The 21,957-nt window shown below is 41.9% G+C and overlaps 1 pseudogene; it reads left to right on the plus strand.

Annotated features, from left to right (window-relative positions):
* The first annotated feature begins 5,998 nt into the window (after nucleotides 1–5,998).
* Nucleotides 5,999–20,068, plus strand: LOC132210520 (alpha-1,4-N-acetylglucosaminyltransferase-like; annotated as a pseudogene).
* Nucleotides 20,069–21,957: the final 1,889 nt, after the last annotated feature.

A 21,957-nucleotide genomic window follows, 5' to 3' on the forward strand; every position in this document is an offset into this window, starting at 1 on the left:
AATTTCGTCCTGAAATGGCCTAGTACTAATTTTAAGCTATATCTCCTCTCCCTGACTCCCTATAAGGTCAACTAATTCTGTGTCCATTCTGTAAAATTAATTTAAATGCATTTTAAACACATTGAATGGGTTAAACTCTTATAACAAATGGAATACAAGCCAATTCATTGCCATCTATACGCATAATTTGAAACCTCAACCCATTCTAATGCAGCAAAACCTGGACAATATCCAGTTTTGGGCTGACAAGTAACTTTTATGTAACACAAATTACCGGGTAGAGGCAAACTCCAACAAGTGAGAATTTAAACATTGCCCTTTGAAATTCAATGGCATTAGTGTTGTTGAATCCACTACAATTAACATCCAGTGGGTTACTATTGATTAGAAACTGAACTGGACCAACTATCTAAATACTGTAAGAGCTGTAAGAGCAGGATAGTGGTTAGGAATACTGCAGGGAGTATTTCACCTCATAGTTCCCCAAAGCCCATCCAACACCTACAAATCAGGAGTGTGATGGAATACTCCACACCTATCTGGATACATATAGCTCCCACAGCACTCACGGAGCTTGATTCTATCCTCAACAAAGAAGCTCACTTAATTAACACTCCTAACTCAAACATTCACTCCTTCTACCACGAATGTTCAGTAGCAGCACCGCATCTACAAGATGCACTGCGAATATTCCCCAAGGCTTCTTTAACAGTATTTTCCAAAAACCACAACCATTTCCATGCAGAAGGGCATGCGCTGTAGAGACATGGAGCACCGCTGACTTGGAAATATATTGTTGTTTCTTCCATGCCAATTGGTCAAAGTCTTGGAACTGCCTCCCTAACAGCACCGTGGGTGTACCTACACAGAATGGATTACCACGGTTTGAAAGGGAGCTCACTACCACCTTATTAATGGTAATTAAGGATGGGAAATAAATTCTGGCCCAGCCAGCAATTATGACATCCCACGACTGAATTTAAAAAAATTACATCTTACTAATGTAAGGATCTACCACTTATCCTAGCATTCCATCTTCTACCTCCTAACTAATTTCAATCCAATTCAAAAGATTGCTTTCAATTCACATAGTCTTAATTATTGCTGATAATCTTTTGTAAGGATATTTACCAAGTGCCTCCTGGGCATGCACACAATGCGCACATACAATTTTGTTTGACAATGGCACGTGTAGTTTTGGATGAGATATATAAAGCAGTGCATCTGTACATATTTTAGCACTGAATGTTCGTAGCATTCGTTTCAGTTTCTGTTGCTTCTGAATTTGAATCACTTTCACACAGGCATAAGGGAACAGAAATAAGTTGTTCAGCTTGTTGATACTGTTTGCATTCATTAAAATTGTGCTTTACCTGCATTATTAATCCCATTAGCCTCCCGACTCCTCAAAGTCTGTTTGCCGTTGACAAGGTGTATGCCAGGAATGTGATGGTGATATATCCAAATTCATGTCAATTAACAACTCTTAATACTAACTTCATAACTCATATCTATTAATAACTATTCAGGATTCTATTTCACCTTACATCATGCTGCTGTGGATGTACAATATGGAGCCTATTTTCAACACTCACTGATCCTGGTCGTCTGGCTCTTTGAATGCGACCTTATAATGAAATACCCTCCATTTACCAAGTGACCAACAACACTGAAAAATCCAACACCTCCCCAGGACAAACAGCCACTTGATCAGCACCTCATACATGAATTTGATGTATATGCCGGCAATGTTTGTCATATGGCTCAAGCTACTTTTTCCCCTAAAGCCTTTTCTTGATTTTCTCAAGGGCTACTTTTCGATTTTCATAGGGAAGGGGGTATATTTTAGTTTTCAGTGACTCCTCTGTCACAATCACCAGACATGTCCATCATGGTGTTATGACTATGTCAGGAGGGATGTGCCGATAATCAAGACTTCTACTCCACTAGTTACACTGTTCGTATAAATGTGATCATTCTGTCACCAAAATAGCAAATGATTCCCTCTGGTGCTACTAACCAGACTAAAAGAGCCTTGCATCAGGCTACTTCAATGAACTTATTGGTTAGGGCGTTGGTTAGGCCACTTTCGGAATACTGCATTCAATTTCGGTCTCCTTGCTGTCGAAAACATGTTGTCAAACTTGATAGGGTTCAGAAAAGATTTACAAGGATGTTGCTGAGATTGGAGGTTTTAAGCTAGAGAGAGGCTGAATATGCTCGGGCTATTTTCCCCACAGTGTCGGAGGCAGAGGGGTGACCTTGTAGCAGGGTTATAAAATCACGGTGGTCAATAGATAGGATCAATAGCCAAGGTCTTTTCTCCAAGGTAGGGAAGTCAAAAACTAGAGGGCATAGGCATAAGGTGAAAGGGGAAAGATTTCAAAGAGACTTAAAGGACAACTTTTTCATGCAGAGGGTGGTGCATGTATGGAATGGGCTGCTACAGGAAATCGTGGAGGCTGATACAATGATAATATTTAAAAGACATTGTGATGAGCACATTAGTAGGAAGTGTTTAGAGGGGTATGGGCCAAATGCTGGCAAATGCCAACCAGGCCACAAGACCACATTCTCTAATAAATGAATTACTTAAAATTGAAAAGGTGTTAGAAACATGTCTGGTACAAGATAAGAAAAGTAGTGTTAAAAAAAAGTTTTTACTTTAAAACAAATGCTTTGCAAATTAAGTTAAACATGGTCTTTTCACAATGCAGACCCCAGCAAGCCACAGCTGATTGTTTCAAAACTTGTTGAACAGTATCTCTGTCTCAAATCACTAAGGGGAAATGTTGAGAATGAACCATGCACAGTGCTACACAATGGCTATCCCAATGGTACAAAAGGTGATTCTTGCCTCAGTAGATAAAAGGTAACACACATTCAAATTACTAATTGCAATATTTAAAAGCTAAATGCCTCTGCTTAAAGATGACACAAACTCAGCCCAAACACTGGACTAATCAACTTGCAATGCTAGAAAGAAGAGATTTGGGGCACACGCTTATAAGTTGAAAATAAAGAGAATTGGCTAAATAGCTGTCTTACATTGTAGAACTCTAAAAAAGAAAGCTCTCAGCAAAACATCATCAATATGAAATTTTGACCAAGGGGATTACAAATAAAAAGAGGTGCAAAGATCCAAATATCGTTTGGTTCAAAAATAGTAAGGTGGAAAGTGCCAAAACCACAGGGCTAGTGAAGAATAATGAGCGTCATCTCTCTCTCTAAATTTTCATGTTCTGAAAAATCTACATATACAAGAAAATACTCAACAACCTCTACTCTAATCATTGCCTGGAAATTCTCTCTGGATGTAGTTTTCTGGTTTATTGTCCCAAGCCATCAGTAAGGAAGAAACCCCATTAACTGGCAGACTCTTCCCCCTATCTTTGAGTGAAAGTTCTGAGAACCTGATCAATTTTCCAAATATTAGTATTTCTGACTAGCTTATAAACCCTGAAAAGGTGAACTGAGCCCATTTCCCAATGGCTCTGAACAAGCTTAATTTCATTCTGAAGTAAAAGATCTTCTATCAGTCTGTAGATGTCAATAATTTGATTTTATCAGGAAGTGGTCCAGTTGCTCATGAGAAGTCATGAAATATTATCTTTTCTTTTCAAACCCTTGGCTATAACAGCATTTCCCTTATTGCCCTTTTAATGAAATAAATGTTATCCTCTGCAAAGACTGTTGTCATTTTATATTGTGTGAATGTACCTATATTTGGATTTAAGGTTGTATAGTTCTAATTCCGCTCTGTAGCTTAGCTCTCAACCAGTTGTCACTTACTTTAAAAGCAAGATGTTGTCATAACAAAAGTACTTCTTGCGTTATAAAGTCATAGAGTTTTATAGCACACAAATAGGCCCTTTAGTCCAACATGTCAATGCCAACCAGGCAATTATTACCTTTGTTTTTCTTGCATCCTAGATCTCAAGCTTGAGTTTAAATTTAATAATTGACTGCATCGATTAGAAAAGCATCTATGAAGTTTTAGCCCAGCCCATCCATCAGCTTGCACATTCACTTTATCCACCACTGACATACAGTGGCTGCAGAGTGTACCATCTACAACTTGGATTGCAATAACTCATCTAGGCATTTCCAACAACACCTTTCGAACCCCTGACCTTGATAGCAAGCAAGGAGAGAACAGCAGATGCATGTCGATGAGACTGCCCTGCAAACTCCTCTCCAAGCTGCATACTATTATTGCTCAGGACTACATCACCATCGTTGCTGAGTCAAAATCCTGGAATTCCCTTCATAAAGCATCCCAAGGAATGCAATGATTCAATTCACCACCAGCTTCTTCAGGGCAATAAATGGTGGCCTTGCCAGTGAAACTCACATCCTATGAATTTTTTTTTTCAGTTGCAGCTCCTGAATAAATATATACCTTAGTCATAACTTCTACATTCATTTGCAAGGAATTCACTACCTCAGTGATTTCAGGTTTTCCTGGACATTAATCACCCCTTTGATTATAATAAAACTACTTTTTATTCATTGGCAGCCCCACACTTTCCTCCACAAGACTCCCCCCCACCCCTGCAGCACCCCTCTATCCCACAAACTTTGCAGCCTGCCTCTTTCTTGGCCCATAATAGACTTTCTTTCCACAGGTAAGGCTTGGAATTTTGCATTAATGATGAACAAACAGATTTAGGAAACGCTGATAGATCTAAGCTGCTGTTATCCTTCAAAAGCTTCTGGATTGAGGTAATACATGTTTATTTCAGTAGAAACCAGAAAACTACGGACAGTTGTTGGAGAGCTTTGCAAGAGCAAACAGTGCAGTCTCTTGCACTCTCTCATGCTCTCTCCTCCCTTATTGGAAGCAATGTTCTTTCTATTTCTTTCAATTGAACAGACCTGTCAAACTTTCAAACGTCTGACCTTCTAACTGTTTCTCAGCTGAAAATGACAGCTAGGCTGAAGATTTTAAATTATTCTACATATGTCAGTAATTGGTTTTGCCAATGAGAATTGAAAGGAACTATGGGAGGCTAACCCAATTTTACTGTCTGAATTCATCCCTTGACCTACAAGGGGTTGTTATTTTTTCTTTCATTGCTTAATTTTCTCACCCACAATAACTGTGCTGTGTCCTGTCTGTGTAAGCATATGAGTGCTTAGTTGGTAACCAGCTTGTCACTCATTTGAAGAATAAGTTAGCCTTCAATAAATGTTTACTTTTGATTTAGTGAACGTTCTGATGAAAGTCTTTTGTCCTTGCCGACAGTAATAAAGAGAAGTAAGTTGAGCATTTTTGGTGATTAAGTAAGTCACTTACATTTTGGTGTGCTGCATGAGTAGCGAGGCATGAATTCCAGTGCATCCTCCCATAACAGAAGTAACTAATTTATTGTGTTAAACAGATAAATAACATTATATGGACTTCCAGAAAGTATTTGATAATGCTTCACACAAACGCTGTCTTCTTATGTAAGACAAGTATCCAGTCTTGTTGAGATTCATTGGCAGTCTATCCTGTACTATTAAGAGTTAGACATGACCTTAGAGTCAGCCTCACTAAACTGAAACCACAAGTTCCAATAGCTGGTAACCCATAACCAAGTATGACTAATGGTTTCCTGCAAGGATTTATAAAACAGATGGTAAATCCACAGGTCTGTTATTTTTTAAAATCCTTTCTCTACCTCATTCACTCAATTTGCTGAAGAGAATGATTGATTCCTCCATAAATTACTGCCAAGTCAATGCAGTTAACGTAATTTATGAAAATGTTGATTCATTTCTTTCTAAGAATTAAAGTTAAAGTGCTTCACTGCTAATCAAATTCTTCATCTATATTTTTCACACAAACATTTTACAAAATAGTCAAGCTCTGCATCATGCTTTCCGCATAGAAAGTGGTCTGTTTGTAGGCTAAATTGCAGTTTGTGGAATGTTGTACAGATTCGGCAGCCTGGAAAACTATAGTATATCAAAAACATTTCTAGACCATCTCCATCCCTGACAAAACAATTACATGAATGTATCAAATCTAATCATAGAATCTGGGATTATGTTTGTGGAGACATCTGACAAGGTTGAGCCAACACCATTGACAGGATGTTCAGTGGGATCTGCTGCCCGGTTAAATCCAGAAAACCATGTTCATTACTTCATGAAAGGGTTCAGTGGCAACTTAACACCGTATCTGGAACCTGACTATGCTAGCATCCCTTTGCTTTCCTCAATTAGTAATGCTGATGTTCCACCTTTTATCCTACTGGATTGTTTGAAGACATCCCCTGAATGTCTGGTATCAAAAGGCAATCAATTAAGAAAACTAAAGATGTTGAGTACAGTTTATTAATCAAAATAAGTATTTGTAACATTGTTCATACAAAATAGCAAATCCTACTTAAGATAAATGTGAACCTACAAACAGAAGTTTGTTATTTGGCGCAATAAACTTGTTTGCCATTCAGTCATACTGTGGCTGATCTACAATACAAATAGGGCAGCTCAGTGGTTAGCACTGCTGCTTCACAGCACCAGGAACTTGGGTTTGATTCCACTCTTGGGCAACTGCCTGTGTGGAGTTTGCATATTTTCCCCATATCTGTGTGGGCTTCCTCCAGGTGCTCCGGCTTTCTCCCACCATCCAAAGATGTGCAGGTTAGGTGGATTGTCCACAGTGTTCAGGGATGTGCAGTTTATGTGAATTAGCCATGGGGAAATACAGACGTATGGGGGTAGAGTCAGAGGGATGGGTCTGGGTGAATGCTCTTTGGAAGATTGATGCAGATACGATGGGCCAAATGGCCTGCTTCTGCACTGTAAGGATTTTATAACTAATTGTATCTATATGTCTTTGTTTCATCAATACCACTGCTTAAAAAAAGACAATACATTTCAAGTTTAACATTTTCAATACATCCAGCATCAATTGATGTTTGCAGAAGAGAGTAAGTAATTTTGTGTTTCAACATTTTTCCAGTTTTAATGCTTAAAAGGTCTGACTTTAAAGTTTAGAAAACATCCAAGTCTAAGTCTTGACAAACATGAAAAATGATTTTTCTCAAAGTTCAGACAACCATGAGGGCCTTATCAAACTCCTTTTTCATAGCTCTTAGAAATATCCTCCATAGATAATCTCCTGTCCATATGTCAGTTACTGCTGTAAAAACCTCAAACAGGTTCATTTGACATGACAAAGTGTGGAGCTGGATGAACACAGCAGGCCAAGCAGCATCTTTGGAGCTGCTTGGCCTGCTGTGTTCATCCAGCTCCACACTTTGTCATCTCGGATTCTCCAGCATCTCCAGTTCCCATTATCTCTCATTTGACATGACACATCTTTTATAACTTCCCTTAAATGTTGGAAAGGAACTGTCTGATCCTGGGACTTGTCTCCCTGTAACGTCACTATGTTATTCATTATTGATATTTTGGAACTGCTAACTTTGTTGGATGTCTATCCCTGATTTAGTATCACCCACCATTCAAAACTGGTGCAACCTCTACTGTAAATGCTACCATTGTCAAACAGATCTGTCATTCCTTATTTTCTTTGGTGCCATCTTTCTCAGTTTCAAAGAGCCAACAGTTCTCCTGACTTCCTGTTTCCCTCATCCAATGGTGGATTCTTTTTACTTTTGTATTCACAGTACCTTGCACATTTATGTTTCTGAGATCTATTCTGTCAATCTCTCTTGTCCTTTGCATCTCTCTTCTACCCCACACATTTAATACACCATTTCAGTTGCTAATCTGATAACTGTATCAGCAAAGACAAATGACCAAACACTTGTTTCTTGATTTGGCCCTGTTATGAATGCTCAGCTGAGCTCTAAGCATCATAAATGGATTAGCTCAGCAGATTTTTATTTTCCCAGGCTGAAGTGAAACTTAGCTTTGAATTGACTTTTCAGGTGCTTGTAACTTATTTGCTTCTTTGATATGTTTCCCCAACATATGCCTCCTTGATCAAGATTAAGGGATGTGGAATAGGGCAATTGTCTTTAGCTTCAAGGCGAGTCACAAACACCAGAGAATGATGGGGTTTAAATCTGCTGAAAATGGACTTGATGAAATGTAGTTCATAAAGTTCATTTTGTCCGCTGTACCACAGATAAATTCAAATGTGGAGCTTGCTGATGGCTGCAGGTTAGCACTGCTCTAGAAACACAGTGGGATCTGCCTGGATACTGACATATCACTGAAGTCATTGCCATTTGCTCGTTTTACCTGCTTACAATATGGAAGTTTCTTCAATAATGCAGGTTTAGGATTTTGATATCCACCATAATTTTATGTTGTACTGCATGAAAGATTTTGTCGCCGATTTATATTGGACATGTTTGAGGCCAGCAAGGCCCAAGACTGATAACTCGCATTCTGAAGCAAAGGTGTCAGTCCGATAACCCAAATGTCTTCACTGAAAAGGAATGCAGTGGAATCTCTAGGGTCACAAGGTGATTCTATTCAATTCCCTACTCAAACTGGGGGAGCTACTATCATCCCTGGAAAGAAGAAGAATATGGAGACCCTCTTCTTGGGCACTTGTGGAGCTCATGTCTGGATTCTGACAGTACATGAATTCTGGCAGGAAGAGAAAAGTAAATGCTTGTGCTCTTCTGATGCTGCCTGACCTGCTGTGTTTCTCCAGCTACACGCTGTATTGACTCATTACTTAAACATCTTTTTCAGATGCATTGTCCAGCTACCTACAAAACTTTTCAATTCAATCTCCTTTGAGTTCAAGCTAGTGTATATCCTGAGGTGGTAGGGACTTGAAGTCACCAAGTGAAATGGTCCAATATGGTGTTACAGTTTGGAAAACAAGCAGGAGATCCCACCATCACCCTATCATTTGACTCATTATATTTGCGCCAATTGAGTTCCATTGTGAATTCTCTATAAGGCAGCACAAAGATGGCCATTTGGTCCATAAGGAGTATTAAAAATCTCAACAATCTGGGTCAGAATTTTCTCCTTCCTCGGAGATGACGAGAATGGGAAAAAAAACCTGGCCACTTAAGAGGTACACCTTGCTAATCACCTCCCTATGTGGTAAGGTAGAAAGGTGGCTAGTTGCCTGATTGGAGAAGCATAACAACCTACCTGTGGGGTTGGTGGAAAGCCTCCAACTACCTCACTCTCAGGGCAATGCAGGTGAGGCTAGTGACATTTGAAATCCATTCCCTTGCCCTTGTTTCCAAACCCCTGATAATGATTGCCCAACAATCCCTCCCATTCCCAACCTCTGGCCAGCAGTATCTGGCAACGCGGGTTGCCAATGCTGAGACATGCGTTAGGGGAGAATCCCTGCTCCCGCATGCTCATCAGCTCTTCATGAGCTGACTGGTACAGAATATGGAGAGTTATCTTGTCAGTGGGGATAGTGTATTAATCGCCACCCAAAACACTCATCCCAACACTTAAGGGTAAAAATGGAGAAAATAGCACCAGTGGTGTTAAAATTCTATTGTGGACTGTATGGTTTGAACGATATCTTCAAGAGGTTGATTTCAAAATACATTGCTTGGGCCCTGTTGCAGTAATGTTTATTTTGTTCAGTATGAATCCTACCTGAGAATGCTTAATGTTAATTTAATTAAATCTTCTCCCTCAGGTTGGGAGGTTCAAAACTAGAGGACATATTTTCAAGGTGACAGAAGAAAGATATTTAAAAGGGACCTGAGGGGGCAACTTTTTTCACACACATGCTGATTTGTGTGTGAAATCAACTGCCAGAGGAAGTACGAGATTCAGGGACAGTTACACCATTTAAGAGACATTCGGATAGGTACATGAATAGGAAACATTGAGAGGGATATTGGACATGTTCAGGCAAATGGGATAGCCATTTTTCCATCCCCACCCTTGTCTGCCTTCCTGAGAGACCACTCTCTCCGCGACTCCCTTGTCCGCTCCACACTCCCCTCCAACCCCACCACACCCGGCACCTTCCCCTGCAACTGCAGGAAGTGCTACACTTGCCCCCACACCTCCTCCCTCACCCCAATCCCAGGCACCAGGATGACCTTCCATATCAAACAGATGTTCAACTGCACATCTGCCAATGGGGTATATTGTATCCATTGTACCCGGTGTGGCTTCCTCTACATTGGGGAAACCAACAGAGGCTTGGGGACCACTTTGCAGAACACCTCCGCTCAGTTCGCAACAAACAACTGCACCTCCCAGTCCCGAACCATTTCAACTCCCCTTCCCATTCCTCAGACGACATGTTCATCATGGGCCTCCTGCAGCGCCACAATGATGCCACCCAAAGTTTGCAGGAACAGCAACTCATATTCCACTTGGGAACCCTGCAGCCCAATGGTATCAACGTGGAATTCACAAGCTTCAAAATCTCCCCTCCCCCCACTGCATCACAAAACCAGCCCTGCCTGTCTCCGCTTCCCTAGCCTGTTCTTCCTCGCACCCATCCCTTCCTCCCACCTCAAGCCGCACCTCCATTTCCTACCTACCACTTCATCCCATCTCCTTGACCTGTCCGTCTTCCCTGGACTGACCTATCCCCTCCCTACCTCCCCACCTGTACTCTCCTCTCTACCTATCTTGTTTTCTCTCCATCTTCGGTCCACCTCCCCCTCTCTCCCTATTTATTCCAGTTCCCTCTCCACATCGCCCTCTCTGATGAAGGGTCTAGGCCCGAAACGTCAGCTTTTGTGCTCCTGAGATGCTGCTTGGCCTGCTGTGTTCATCCAGCTCCACACTTTGTTATCTGGGATTAATATAGTTTGGGAAACTTGGTCAGCATGGACAAGTTGGACCAAAGGGTCTGTTTCCATGCTGTATGGCTCTATCACCAATTACTTTACATCTGCAGCCTCTCATTCTCCAACCTTTTCAAGAATGAGAGCATTTTCTCCTCAACTGCTCCTTCTTGATTGATTTTACCAAACTTTGAATTCCTCCATCAGATTTCCTCAAGGCTATTTTTTGCTAAGTGCACCTATCCTGATAATCGATGTACCTCATCTCTGGAGCCATTGTCTTAGATATTTTCTACAGTTTTTCCTAAAACCTTCCTAAAGTACAACACCTAGAACTGAACATGGAAGATACCAACTGAGGCTGAATTGGTGTCTTATATAAGTGCATTCCAACCTCCTTATTCTATGCTCCTATCAATAAAACTTGGGATAAAACACTTTCTTCATTACCCACACTTTCACCCTGTCCTGCCTCTTTTAAAATGCTTCTACATTTATACACCCGGGTTCTTCTGGTCCAGCACTCCCTTGAGAATAGTACTATTTATATTGTTTCTGAGTTCTTCCCACTAAAATGAATCACTTCAAATGTTTTACTTCAAGCATAAATTCTGTTATTTTTGAGCTCAATGTTTGTGAAGGATGTTTATGAAATGCTACATGATAAACAATATACACTAGGAGATTTTAAAAAAAGTTAATTGAGTGTTTGCCTGTTAAGCGCAATGGCAATCTAATACCATACAGGAGACATGTTGATTCACCTGCTGGTCATTTACTCAAGATAGCAAAGTGTGAAGCTGGATAAACACAGCAGGCCAAGCAGCATCTCAGGAGCACAAAAGCTGACTTCAGTCTGTAATGCCAACTATTGATGCTGAGAGGAACATGCCATGACAATAGTAACAGTGGGTTACTGTACCTGCTCGACAATCAATTCAGTGAAAATAGGGATATTTCAGCAATTTACACAGTACGGCTGCGTCTGCTGCTTGCAGCTTACTCATGCCAGGTAATCTGTTGCCGTGGAATGTCACATTTGCTTGTTTTGTCATCCTCCTACATCCCACTGCTCATCTGCATCTGCACTGTCACATCTGTCATCCACCTACACCAAGGCCTACCCGTCCATCTTGCCATCTAGAAGAGATCGCAGGAGATTTTCAGCTCTGATGAAATGGCCAAAATATTGACACTTTCTTATCTGGGTATTTCATTTCTCTGATTTGATTTTTTTTTCTCTGTTGTTCCAATTTCAAACAATCCTTCATTTGTCTTGATCTGTATATGGAATTTTTAACCTAATTCTTAACATCGAAGCATCAAAGGCCCTGAATATCTTAGCACAGATCTTTAACCATTGCCCACAAGTATTTACTTATTGTCTAGGTTCTGAGACATACAAAAAAAGTGAATAGAATGTAGCATGTTACGAGTTTTCTTTCCTGTTAGTTTGAGTTTTTTTTATGGCAATCCCTGTCCTCCTTCTGACTTTAGCCTTGCACCTTCCATCTGCTGCAATCATTTGCCCTTAATAGACAAACTTGTGTTGTGGTGGTGGTTGGAATAGTGGCGTGACACCATTTGTTTCAATCTTCATTCTGATTTTTTCTAATGTACATTTTCAGACTACCTTCATTCTTATTTTAACAGTGTTCATATCAATCCATATTCTGTGCTTTGCGATTTTACTTGACAATATTTTGTGGGTTTTTTTTCTGATTCAACAGATAGCGCCATATCATTGATGTACTGTAAATTTGTTCGGAACATATCATCAATTTTTTTGCTCCCTGGACTTGCATTTAAAGTTAAAAATATTTGTGTACAGATTGAATAACATTGCCAATAGTACACTGCTTTGCCATATTCATTTCTTCACTTCAAACAAGTCTGATTTGTCCCTCTAAAGCTTACTATTTGCCAATATAGCTTCTGATAAATCTCATCTCATACTTTTACTGTCAATTTTGCATATCAGTCTATTTTGGTGATAAATATGGTCAAACGATTTTCTTATTTCTATGAAGCATGTGTAACTGCTCTTGTCAACTGCTAGATACATACATGCTCGCTCGGTCACGTTCTCTTAGGAACAAGAGAGGAAATATTTAACCTATGACGATATAAATCCAAACTGTCTTTCACCAATTCCTGCTTCAAATGTATTAATATTTCTTTTGAGTATGATTTTCAAAATGAATTTGCAAAGACACAGTAAGCTTATACTTCTAAAGCCTGTTGCTTTAAATTGCTTGACTAACTTGACAAATAGGAAATGTTCAAGTCACTGAGACTGTGTCTTTTGGCATGTATTTGATCACAAATTTCTGTTATTACTTCCAATTCTATTCTCCTTGGAGAAGCATAGCATCGTGCCTGGGATCATAACAGATTAATCTCAACTATGTACCTCCTGTGAGCATGTATCTCAGTTATATTCCCCTCTGTTTGCAGATGATGGACTGCTGCTAAAAGCCAGAGATGGCACTCAAATCCATCTAGCCATGCATAGGCAGGTGGACAGGAGAACAAATCAAACTGATACAGTTCTGAGACTCAAAGTTCTACAACATAAAATAAATGTATGCTTTCTGAAAAAAAAGGGTATCAGCTTCTGAGATTTATCCATGAAATCAGAATAAACCATGAATGTGAGTGTTTAAAGGATATGGTTTAAAGTTTTTGAGAAGATTTGTAGCTCGTGTTGAGGATGATGTTGCAGACTCTCTCAGCGGGCTGCTGCATTTGGTTACAAACATTTCATCGTTTCTGCTTTTCAGTGGTTTGTATGTGCATTGAACAGGACCTGATATACAAACTACTGAAAAACAGAACTGGAAGTGATACCAATCACCCCAGCAAACAGAGGCACAGAAATAACAAGTGGGACAGAACACCAACACCAGAGGTGCACTGACGATGTTACCGAGCAGGGTGACGAAATGTCTGCAATCAAATACACTGGCTTGGTGAGCAGGACTGCAACTCAGAGGATATGGTTAGTAATGCTTTGACCTATTTAGGGGCAATTACAAATCCAGCCAAAACAGCACTGACAAGTGGAAGAACTACAAAGATTTCAACAACATAGGGAAACAGACAATATCTAAAGCTTGCAGTGCATAAAATCAATGAAACTATACCACAAGGGGAGATGGATGTTGCTTTCAAGAAATTTCATAACGTGCTTGACCATTGATTAAATGGCATTTAAGTGATGTTTGAAGGTGCCTCTAATTTGTGAGGATTATTTGAGGAAGCATTAGGGTAGAGCTTAGCGTCTCAGTGAACTGAATACATACAGTACTTGATTCTGTAGCCTGCTTAAAATCTATTCCGTTCCTTCTTGAACTTTGTGGATATAAAAAATAAAATAACTTTATTGATGCATTTGAGCTTGCCAACAGTTAAAAGTATTTCGATACAGTTTAATTTTAAAGAAAGATGCCTTGCTTAATGTGAATAGATTTCCTTTACTGTGGATAATTCAACCAAAATACTGAGTGTATCTTTACAGTCATGGAGACCTGCAACACAGAAACAAAGGTGTTTCGGCCCAAGTCATCCTCAGAAACCACCTAACTATTCTAAGCCTGTTTTCCATCACTTGGCCAATAACTTGTGTGTCTTGGCATCACAAGTTCACAAAAAAACTTAAATGTTATGAGGGACTTTGGCTTTATCATCTTTTACAGAAAGTAAGTTTCCGAATCCCAGTTTTTCCTCACATCTCCACTTATCTCCTCACATCTTCTGCCTTTGCCTTAAATCTACTTCCCCAGGGCATTTATCACACCGCCAAAGCGAAGATGTTTTCCTCGCCTTACCTATGAGCGTCATAATTTTATACATACTGATCTTGTCTCCCCTCACTTCCTCTGCTCTAAGAAAAACAAACCCCATCTGTCCAATCTCACTTCATGACTGATGCTCTCCAGCCCAGGCAATAGCCTGGTAAATCTCCTGTACTCCCTCTCCAGTGCAATCATGCCCCAGAGCTGCACACAATCCTCTAGCTGTTGCCTAACCAACATTTTATACGATTCTAGCACAACTTCCCTATTCTTAAACCCTATGGCTTGACCAGGAAAGGCAAGTACGCTTTCTTAACAACATTATCTGATATGTTAAAGGACCGGTGAATATGCACACCAAGGTTCTTCTGACCCTCGGTGCTTCCTACGGGAACTAGTGTTCATCAAATATTCCCTTGCCTTGTCTTGCCTTGTCTTGCCCAAGTGCACCAACGCACGTTTATCCAGATTGAATTCCATTTGCCATTGAGCAGCCCATCTATATCCTCCTATAATCTAAGGCTATCCTCCTCACTGTTTACCATGGCACCAATTTTTGTATTCTCTCACACTTACTGACCAACCCTCGTCAAAAGTCTTGCTGAAGTCCAAGTATACTACAGGAAAAGCATTACTGTAATCTACACACCCCTTTGCAAAATCCAATCAAGTTGAACAGACATGACCTCTAACAAAACCATGCTGACTGTTCTTGATTACTCTCTGTCTCTCCAAATGCAGATTAATTCTGTCTCTCAGAATTGCTTCTAACAGTTCCCCCTCCCCACCAGCCAACTGAGGTTAGACTGACTTGCCTGTAGTTTCCTGGTTTATCCCTTGCTCCCTTCTTGAATAATGGCACCACATTGGCTGTCCCCCAGTCCTGCAGTACCTGTCCTCTGGCCTGAGAGAAACTGAAAACTTTTGCAAGTGATTCTACGTTTCCTCCCTTGCGTCACTCAATAACCTGAGATACATTTAATCTGGACTTGAAGATTTATCTATTTTCAAGCCTGCCAGATCATTGAGAACCTCCTTTAGAACTTCTGTTTTAAGCCCTTGGTATCTGCAATAAGTCTTCCATTTTCTCTCTGTCCATTATATCCCTCAAAATCCACGTTCACAAGATTAACAGTCCCATCCTTTTACTTTATTGGAACGTGTTGGCCCTCTACTCTCGATATTTCCCCCCTGAATGGATTCCACTGTTCTGAAACAGACTGACTTAAAAGTAGTCAGCACCCAGCCCACTCTGGCCCAATTAAATCTGATCTTTTTAAATATCAGCCTTTACCCCAGATGAGAACTTTGATTTTAAGCCTGTCATTGACCTTTCCCATAGTAGTCTTAATCTAACAGAGTTATGATTGCTGTCTGCACAATGCACCCCCACAGATAATTCTCCTTACGTAAAATTAAGTCTAAAACTGCTTCTTCTCTGCTAGGACAGCAACTCATATTCTGCTTGGGAACCCTGCAGCCCAATGGTATCAATGCAAATTTCACCAGCTTCAAAATCTCCCCTCCCGCCACTGCATTCCAAAACCAGCCCAACTCGTCCCCGCCTCCCTAATCTGTTCTTCCTCTCACCTATCCCCTCCTCCCACCTCAAGCCGCACCTCCATCTCCTACCTACTAACCTCATCCCGCCCCCTTGACCTGTCCATCTTCCCCAGACTGACCTATTCCCTCCCTACCTCCCCACCTATACTCTCCTCTCTACCTATCTTCTTCTCTATCCATCTTCGGTCCGCCTCCCCCTCTCTCCCGATTTATTCCAGAACCCTCACCCCATCCCCCTTTTCTGATGAAGGGTCTAGGCCCGAAATGTCAGCTTTTGTGCTCCTAAGATGCAGCTTGGCCTGCTGTGTTCATCCAGCTCCACACTTTGTAATCTCCCTTCTCTGCTAGGGCCTTTGTTACAGAACAGACCAAGATCCGTCAAAATATATTAAGAAGATAGCCGAGGGCTTAACTTTTCCTTATTTTTAAAGCCAGTGTAAGGTGTTGTGTTCCAGATGCAATTCAATTGGTCAAACTAACAGACTTGAAGCAGAACACACTTTGTTGTCACACTATAGTTAAAATACAAACAAAAGGAATTGGAATAACAACTCTACAGGAAAACTTAATGGAGCAATAGATTTTTTTTAACCACTAAATTGCAACTGTTCAATTGTAGTGACATCCTATAAATGCACCCTTGGCAAAAGCAAATTCAGTAAAATAGATTGTTTCATATGCCAGTCCAGCTGCAGTAAGGGAACCCCGGGTGTTAGCTGTAACAGCGAGGTGTAACAGCTTCCATTTCCAGCTTCAAGACCCCTTCATGCTGCATCTGTTGTTGCAACTTTTTTTTAAAAACCAAAGCTAGCTAGGCTCAGAGCAGACAGTTCAGCTCCAAGTTTAAAACACTTTCTTTCAAAGGAAACATGACTGAACAAACCTTTCTTAAAGGCACATTTTGTAATACGTTTCATGTGCTGGCTATAAAGCACTCCTGGATGCATTTTAAGAATTCTTCTCTCAAGTGACCTTTCAGACAAGGTAGGGGAAAGTCATGCCCAATTTTTTTTTTCTAATTTACCTGCCATTTCTTGAATATTTATGGACTTCCTTTGATTGTGTTCTTTTCATTGTGATCATCCTGCTTTTGTTTAAGCCTCACATCATACCATCGCTGTGAGGCAGCAATGCTAACCACTGAGCAACAATGCCACCTGCTGGAGGTTACTAATGGAGTCAGCATTGTGCAGGTCTTGGGACCATAGCTGCCTAACCTCAAGATGAATTTCCTTTGTCAGAAATTGCTGGAAAAACTGAGCAGGTCTGGCAGCATCTGTGGAGAAAAAGCAGAATTATGATTTCAGATTTGGTGACCCTTCTTCAGAACAGGGTTTGTCTACATGCTGGAGAAGAGGTAGGGGAGGGGAAAGATATGTGGAAGTGGAGATGGACCCCAGACAGAGGGAAAAACAGTTGGGTAGACAAAGGAATATATAAAGATCGGTCTGGAAGAGTGAATAGCTGCTAATGGGGAGTTAGTGTCTGATAACGGATTGTTAGTGGTAGCAGCCCATGTGACACCAAGGCTTGGTGTGCTGGAGTTGAGCCAACGGTAAGGAAGGGAGCGGTCAAGCCCTAAAATTATTGAACCCATATTCAATCCAGAAGGCTGCAGGGTCCCTGAGCAGAAAATGAAATGCTGTTCTTTCAGCTTGCACTGCGCTTTGCTGGAACACTGCAGCAAGCCTGAGACAGAGATGTTAGCAGGGAACACAGTGGTATGTCAAAATGGTAGGCAACCGAAAGGTCAGGGTCTTTTCTGCAGACCGGACGTAGGTGTTCAGCAAAGCAGTAACCCAGGATGTGCTCCGTTTCCCCAGTGTAGACGAGACCACATCATAAGCAATGAATACAGTAGACTCGTGAAGTGCAGGTAAAGTGCTGCTCCACCTGGAACGTGTGTCTGGGGCCCTGAATACTGAGGAGAGAGGAAGTAAACAGGCAGATGTTACACCTTCTGCAGTTGCAGGGGAAGATGCTTGTGGGGGTGTAGGGAGGTGATGGGAGTGGAGGAGGAGTGGGCAAGGGTATGTCTGAAAGAACGGACCCTGCGGAAAAATGACAAGGAAGGGAAGGGGAATACGTGTCATGGTGGCACCCTACCAGAGGTGTCAGAAATGGCAGCTAATGATCTTTTGGATGTGGTTTACCACAGCATTAGTCTGGGCTTCTGAATTAGCAGTCCAGTAACATTACTATTAAATCACATCTTCCCACAGCTATGATAAGGTCTGGTTATGACATTTGCACCGAACAGCAGCAGTCTAGTTGAAATGAATAAGAAGGCCACCCACACTATTAACTGTCTATCAAACAAAGACCTGTCTTCTTTAACTCTCCTAATCTACTATTACTAAGGGCCAGGATATGTCAATACATAACAATAGCAGCATAGTGTATCTTGCTGCTCCTTTGATCTCCCATTTCCGATTCATTTTTGCAAAGAAACAGGAATCAGGGAAAAGGATTTTTATTGCACAAATATATTTTATTCATAAAAACACCTTTATATACATACACCAATCTTGTACAGTCTTTGTAAAGTTACTTATAAAGAATTAAATTCAGACAGATTTGAAAGTAAAACTAATCTGGGCCACAAACATGTCTCAGTTGGTGGGTCCACTCTCTTTCACTGTTTCCTAAAATAGGGAATAGAATTGAGGAGATGACCGGTCTTAAAAATAGGTAACAGCAGCATTTTATTTATGGACTGCGTGATATCTTTTGTTCATTCATCATCTGCACTCATGATTCTGAGCCCTTACACCAATAGCAGCTGTATCTATTTATCTGCTCTGTTCTGACCCCTAATGACACTAAGCACCTCTTAACCTTCTCTTCTCTAAGCAGATCCATGTCAGTTTCTTCAATCCATCAACCAAACTGAAATCCCTCATTCCTGGAATCACTCTCATAAATCCTTTCTCTGGTCTGTCTGGCCCTTTCTGTGTAAATATGGGAATGCGGTCTGGTTGGGAGGGTGGAAGAGGAGGTGCTTTAAGTCAGGTTTACTGCAAGAAGTAATGCCTCCAAAATGAGAAGTGAGCAAGAGAATATATGTAAGGTGTAAATTGAGATGACTGCCCGCAAAGAGACCAGTAATGGTGTGACATCCTGAACTACAGGATGATACGAGTGCAGGGAAAGCAGCTGGTTCATGGGTAGAGGTGAGTATTTCTATTATTTCTTAAAAATAGCTTGTAAATAAGACACTGGTGCAGGTGTAAAAATTAATTACAATAAAGTGTAAAGAACAGGCAATTCATCTAATGTAAAAAGCATGGAAGTAAGAGTAATTAATAAATAAACAAAATAAGATGTGGTAGTGAGGACAGGATGGTGATGTGTTCCTGCTGCAGCATGTGGTAGCTATAGGACAGTGAGGTGATCCAAGGTGGACAACCAAGTGTTTGCAGCTCAGGAACTTTGGATCTGAGTTGAGGAGTGTGCAGCTGAGCTGCAGATATTGCAAGATATTACAAGTATAGCTGCAGATATTCCTTCTCAGAGAGAGGGAAAGTTATCTGGACTGTTCTCCAGAGGATGGTGTCACCATCGGATTAGGTAATTTATATTTAGTCTGTGATCAGGGGCAGACTGTCTCTGCAGGTGAGACAGGTATTTTGAGTCAGTGTGCAGTGTTCAAGGTACCTTGAACCCTGCAACTATGCAAGAGTTATGAGGATCTGGCAAGTTGTGTGACAACAGTGAGGATTGCAGAGACGATGAGCAAAGTGACTATGGCAATGTGGCACAGGGAGCTGCTCGGGGTGGGGGTGGGGTGTTCGAAGAGGAAATAGGAATGTAGTAGTTGTAAGGATAGTGTAATTAGAGGGATAGATAGTGTTCTTGGCAACCATGAATGTGAGTCCTGAAGACCGTGTTGCTTACCAGGGTTCTGGACATCTCCATACGGATGGAGAAGAATTGGGAGTGGGAGGGAAGGGATCAAGATTGGAATGCCTCATCCTGGGAGCAGATGCGGCAGAGGCGAAGTAATTGGGACATGGAGACAGAGAGGTCCAGACAGGAGAGAGAGGTATTAGAGATGGTCCAGGTGAACTTAAGGTTGGGGTGGAAGGTGTTGGTGAAGTGGATGAACTGTTCGAGCTCCTCGTGGGAGCAGGAGGTGGCACTGATACAGTCATCAATGTACCGGAGGAAGAGGTGGGGTTTGGGGCCTGTGTAGGTGCGGAAGAGGGACTGTTCCACGTAACCTACAAAGAGGCAGGCATAGCTGGGGCCCATGCAGTACCCATGGCTACCCCATTTGCTTGTAGGAAGTTGGAGGAATTGAAAGAGAAGTTGTTGAGGGTGAGGATGAGTTCGGCTAAGCAGATGAGGGTGTCAGTGGAGGAGGACTCCCACAACTACCTAGAATTCACCTCATCTCACCCACCTTCCTGCAAAAAGGCCATCCCCTATTCCTGATTCCTTTGCCTCTGCCGCATCTACTCCCAAGATGAAGCATTCCACTCCCGGACATCCCAGATGTCCTCTTTTTTCAAGGATCGTAACTTCCCCTCCACAGTGGTCGAAAATGCTCTCGACCATGTCTCCTGCATTTCCCACAACTCATGCCTCACAGCCCCTACCCGAAATAACAACCAAAACAGAAACCCCCTCATCCTCACGTACCACCCCACCAACCTCCGGATCCAACGCATCATCCTCCCACACTTCCGCCATCTGCAATCTGACCCCACCACCAAAGACATTCTTCCCTCCCCAGCCTTATCTGCTTTCTGGAGGGACCACTCTCTCCGTGACTCCCACGTCTGTTCCACACTCCCCTCCAGCCCCACCCCATACCCAGCACTTTTCCCTGCAACCACAGGACGTGCTACACTTGCCCCTACACCACCCCCTCACCTGCATCCCAGGCCCCAAGAAGACTTTCCACATCAAGCACATGTTCATCTGCACATCTGCTGATGTGGTTTTCAGTCTCTGCTGTTCCCATTGTGGCCTCCTCTACATTGGGGAAACCAAGCGGAGGCTTGGGGACCGCTTTGTGGAACACCTACGTCCAGTTTGCAACAAACAACTACACCTCCCAGTCGCGAACCATTTCAACTCCCCCTCCCACTCCTTTGACGACATGTCCATCCTGGGCCTTCTGCATTGCCACAATCATGCCACCTGAAAGCTGAAGGAACAGCATCTCATATTTTGCTTGGGAACACTGCAGCTCAAGGGTATCAATGTGGACTTCACAATCTTCAAAATCTCCCCTCCCTCAACTGCTTCCCAAAACCAGCCCAGCTAGTCCCCACCTCCCTAACCATTCCTCCCACCTGAAGCCCCAAACTCATCTCCTACCCACCAACCTCATCCCACCTCCTTGACCTGTCCGTCCTCCTCGGACCAACCTATCCCCTCCCTAACTCCCCACCTTCATTCACCTTCACTGCTCCAACCCCACCTCCTTGACCTATCTATATCCTCTCCACCTATCCTGTCCTTTATCCATCTACTATCCACATTCCCCTCTCTCCTTATTCATTTCAGAGTCCCCTTCCCCTCCCCCATTTCTGAAGAAGGGTCTTGACCCGAAACATCAGCTTTCCTGTTCCTCTGATGCTGCTTGGCCTGCTATGTTAGTCCAGCTCTACACCGTGTTACCTCAGAGTCTCCAGCATCGGCAGTTCCTACCATCTCTCCCCAGAACGTTATCTAGGTCTCTGGATTAACAGTCCAGCAATAATACTACTAGGTCATTGCCTCCCGAAACCTGTTCCACTTACTATCCAATGACAGAATATTCATGATGAGACATTCCATTTATGTCCTGTTGGTCTGTTGAAGGAGTGCACTCTGGAATTCTCTTTCTGGTCACCATTTCAAGTCCCAGGGGATTGAAGCACATCGATCATGTGCGAGTTATA

This window comes from Stegostoma tigrinum, chromosome 14, assembly GCF_030684315.1.
Source record: "Stegostoma tigrinum isolate sSteTig4 chromosome 14, sSteTig4.hap1, whole genome shotgun sequence".
In the NCBI taxonomy this organism is placed as follows: Eukaryota; Metazoa; Chordata; class Chondrichthyes; order Orectolobiformes; family Stegostomatidae; genus Stegostoma; species Stegostoma tigrinum.